The sequence below is a fragment of the Vombatus ursinus genome, unplaced genomic scaffold (assembly GCF_900497805.2).
Source record: "Vombatus ursinus unplaced genomic scaffold, bare-nosed wombat genome assembly UNPS02014826.1, whole genome shotgun sequence".
NCBI classification, from domain to species: domain Eukaryota; kingdom Metazoa; phylum Chordata; class Mammalia; order Diprotodontia; family Vombatidae; genus Vombatus; species Vombatus ursinus.
In genome coordinates, this window is record NW_020954604.1 from 5,761,447 (window position 1) to 5,766,466 (window position 5,020).

A 5,020-nucleotide genomic window follows, 5' to 3' on the forward strand; every position below is an offset into this window, starting at 1 on the left:
GGGCAATTGACCTCAAAGTGAACCAATAAGCCACTGAAAGTCTTTGATCCGGGCACATGACTCTTCATACCTCATTTTCTCTGGCATTTCTATTCTGAGGCCACTTTTAAACATCTTTCATTGCTAGGAAAATATCCAGCTAAAACTGCCTATTTGCAACTTATAACAGTTTTTCCTAGTTTTGTTCTTCGGGGCAATTAGAACAAGTCTAGTTCCTACTCTTTTTATTTTTTTTAAAATAAGAACAAGTCACTTTTGTTTGATATTTAGTTTACAAAATGTCAGAAAGAATACAACTGGGATCCATTATTTTAATTGCAAACAATTACTGGATTTTCTTAAAATAATAAAAAAAAAAACAACAACAACAACCAAGATTTTCATGCCTTTTCTCCCAGACGTTTCTTGATAAAGTATCCTACTGACTTCTGTGGTCTCTTTTGATACTTGACAAGCACCTCATGGGAGCTGCTAATCTGATCTTCCCTGGGGCATTTAGAAGAGTAACACACACAACAGCAGGTTTGATGCCATGTGTTCCTGCACCACACATGGCTGCAAAGATAGAGGATCCCGTCTCAATGTTTCTGATTCTCGCATCATAAGCTGCCTGTAAATACTCTTGCTTATCCCTGTCAGTATATGAGCAGAAAGTACCATACAGCTGAGCTTGACCTTCATAGAGGTCTAAAGGACACAGGGTGTTTCCCATAACAGTATTAAACTCATTTATCTCCTTGGCACATGCCATTAATTCTGATTTAGGTCATCACTGAGCTCTGTACTTCACACTATGTGTTTCCCCAAAACAATTTGTGCAAAGTCAAGTTTGAAGCAAGAATCTGTAACTTTTCTAGTTAACATCACTGAAACAGACTCTGGACCCATTCCACCACATGTGCCAATGTGAATGATGACAACTTTGGAACACTTGGCATGATACAATAACTCAAGGAGTTCATGTAACATGATTCCAATGGAAGGAACTCCCCTATCATAGCTAACTGATAACACAGGTCCAATCTGACACATGGTATAGTGGTCAATTCATTCACAAATGTTAGGATTGTTCTTGCCAGGTTGTGCAAGTGCCAGCTCTTCACCTACATAGCTAATGCAAGCTTTCATCCAGGCAGAACTTCCTCTAACACGTACAAACTTTACATCTCCAAACATGGCCTATAAATCATGAGTTTTGTTACAAGATTGAAATGGTAAAGAGTATCTTATTTCATATCTAAGATATTTGGGTTTGAAAGGTGAATTGAATGTTCATCTGAACACTGTAGATTTTTAGGTTTCTTTTTCTGAGTAGCTATTCTTTAGCTTCAAGCTGAACCCTCTCTCTAACTCTTTAGAATTCCTAATCTACTTCAAGACCATCTAGTTCTTATTCTAAATGACTTCCCTTAATATATTAGAGGACAATGGAAATATCTCCCTTTAGTCTTCTTTTCTCCAAGCAAAACATCCCCAATTCTGTCTATCTCTCTTCATGTGGCTTGAAAACCAGTTCCCTCACTATCCTGATCACCTTCCTCTGGACCCACTTCATCTCATCAATGCCTTTCTCAATCATGGTACCTATAACTGAATACAGTATTCCAGATTTTGCCTGACTAGGGCAGAGAATCTATCACCTCCTTTATTCTAGACATTATGCCTCCATAATAGCATATTATGCTCCAGGACAGCATCAGTATTTTTGTTTGTCATGACTCACTGTTGACTCATTTTGAGTTTGTAGTCAATTAAAACTCCTAGATTTTTTCCCCTGAGAACATATACCTCTGAAGATGATTAAAAAAAAAAAAACTTGATTGTAAAATACCAATTCCAATTAAATTTAATTTTATTAGACTTGGTCTGTTATCCTAGCCTTTTGAGATGAACACCCAACATGTTAGCTAGTCCTCCTAGCTTGATTGCATCTGAAAATCTTGCAAACTTTCACCCAGGTCACTAATTAAAAAAAAAAAGATTAAATTATATGAGACAAAAGGCAGAACCCTGGGTTACTTCAACAGAACCATCTCTCCAAGTCAACATTGACTCATTTATTACTAATTTTTGGATTCATTGGTTCACTAATTTTAAATACATCTGACTCTACCCCTATATCCCCCCATCTTGTCCACAGTGATAGTATAAAATACTTTATCAAATGTTTTGCTGAAATCTGAATACATACTGTCTATATAGCATTCATCCTATCTATAAGAAAAGTATTCTTTTCCAAAAAGGAAATGATTACTTTGGAATGGGCTTTTTTTTTTTTGCTTAGGCAATTGGGGTTAAGTGACTTGTCTAGGGTCACATAGCTAGTAAGTGTCATGTGTCTGAGGCAATATTTGAACGCAGGTCCTCCTGACTCCAAGGCCAGAGCTCTATCTACTGCACCACCTAGCTGCCCCTAGAATAGACTATTCTTAATGAAAAGATGTGGCTCTTGAGATTTATTACATCCTTTTAAATACATACATACATACATACATATATACATCTATGTGTGTGTATCATATGTATACATATCTATATCTTTATAAAATTATTTCTTTAGTAATACATTCTAGAAAGGCTCCATATATATGTACATACATACATATATGTATGTACTAAAACATTTATAACACTTTTTTGTAGGAGCAAATTACTAAAAACAAAATAGATTCCCATTAATTATAAAATGGCTAAGCAAGTTATAGTACACCTATTTAATGAATTATTACCATGCTATAAGTAAATATTAATACTATAAATACAAAGAAGGATGGCAAGATTTATATGAACTGTTGCAAAACAAATAAGAAGAAATAGGAAAACAATATATACAATGGCTACAACAAAGTAAATAAAAAACAAAAATACCAAAACAATTAAACTGAATACTGTGAAATTATAGTGACCAGGTTTGATCTCAAGAAAGAGAAAAGACATTTTCCTCTCCTCAAGATTTTTTTTAGGCAATTGGGGTTAAGTGACTTGCCCAGGGTCACACAGCTAGTAAGTGTCAAATGTTTGGTCTGAGGCTGGATTTGAACTCAGGTCCTCCTGACTTCAGGGCTGGTGCTCTATCCACAGCACCACCTAGCTGCCTCCCTCTCCTGAAGTTTTGACAGAGGAGGATGACTATGCATATGAAACTTTGCATAAAATGTTAGATTTTTATGATGTGCTAGTTAGTTTTACTTAACCCTTTCATTTCTCCTTTCTTATTTTGTTATAAAGGATGAATCTCTAGAGAGGTAGTGGTGATACATAGGGAAATAGAATGGATGTAAAAATCAATAAAATTTGTTTTTAAAAAAAGTAATATAAATAACAATCATTCCAGAATTTTTTTTTTCAGAAATCGAAGTCAAACTCACTAACTGATGCTATTCTCTTTCATTTAAAAAAAATCAGGACATTTATTCTTCTCCAGTCCTATGGCACAGATCCTATTTTCCATGATCTTGAGAAGTTCACCAAACAGCTGTATTAACCAATTTTTTCAGTAGCCTAGGTTGGAGCTCATCTGGGGTCTGGTGGTTTGAACTCATCAAAAGCAGAAAGACCTCTCATTGTCAGAACATCTCATTCATTTAAAGTTTCAACTACATGTTAACTCTTTTAGGTATGATGAGGTTCAAGTATCAAAATAAGCACCAGAAATTCAGATGAAGATATCTCTAAAAGACTTTCTCACCACAGATTTGGTTCTTATTAGAGCAAATGGAATTGCGAGACCTGCTATTTAATATATGTGCAAACTTTGGCAAATCACTTAGCCTTTTTGAGCTCCATTTTCCTCATTTGGTAAAACAAGAGGGTCAGTCAATCAGCCAGTCAGTGAATTATATGGCCTAACTTCCAGATCTAATTCTATGGTACTATGTTCCTTTTCAGGAATAGTGAGTACACAAGACTCCAGACACCTAGAAAAGAGACATAGACACACATGCTCTCCCTGTCCTGTTACCCTACAGGTTGGCATACTGGAGAAGAGATACAAAGAAATGACCACATTAGAGGTACCTCCCCTTAGGGAACATTGATAATACAATTGTGTTCTTCTAATATTGTTTGGAAGCTCACCTGTGCCTTATTCTCACTCTGAGGGCAATCCAAACCCAAAGGTGCTAGCCTAATGAAATCTACCATCCTTGGTAACAGGACTTAATCCTTAACTAATCCTGGTAATACTCCTGAATGTGGTACAATGGCTTTGAAATACCATGCAGTTGTGAGGGACATGTCGCTGTTCACCACTTCAGTGCTGATACATCCAGCCATCCTCAGCTCCACCACAACCACAGGCTATAGTGCTAACAGTAGGTCTCAGATTCTCGATGGTCTCCTATTGTTACTACATGACTCAGCCCCCTCCTTTTCTGATTAAATGTCTCTTTAATGGTAATTTATATAATATTTGATGACAATATTCACCAATAATGTGCTGCAGCCTATGTTAATCCACTATTGATCTTTCCATTATTCTTTTTTTTCCAACTTTGTTTATTCTGAGGTGGTGGTGTTCTATGAAACTCAGTTATATAGGAAAGAATATTAATGTTATTGTTATCTCACCACTGGGAAATATTACTATTAAGGTATCATAGTAATTTTTTAAGAAGATTAATTGAATTCTAGTCAATTTATATTTTAAATGTGTCAGTAGAACTTAAAATTTTAAATTAAGTTACATGGTGGAGAATCTTCCAGTGAAGTAAATAATCATTTTATGATCCAAAAACCTTTTTTGAATAAAATAAGAGAAAGTAGTATTACATTGATTCTTCCCTTCTTTTGGTAATTTGGGGAAAGAGAGAGAGAGAGAGAGAGAGAGAGAGAGAGAGAGAGAGAGAGAGATTTTGATTCTATATGTTTCTCTTGGTGTGTTTGTGTCCTGTAAATCTACCCTACTGTCATCAAACCTTTCCTACAGGAAGAGGACTGTGTTACTGATTAACCTTCAATGTGGTATGAATTTGAGTTATGTTAGTAGTAGTAGTAGTAGTAGTAGTAGTAGTAGTAGTAG

General features: G+C 35.5%; 1 pseudogene; it reads right to left on the reverse strand.

The window, feature by feature from the left end:
- Nucleotides 1-380: 380 nt before the first annotated feature.
- LOC114025030 lies at nt 381-4,143 on the reverse strand (annotated as a pseudogene).
- Between the last annotated feature and the right edge of the window lie 877 nt (nt 4,144-5,020).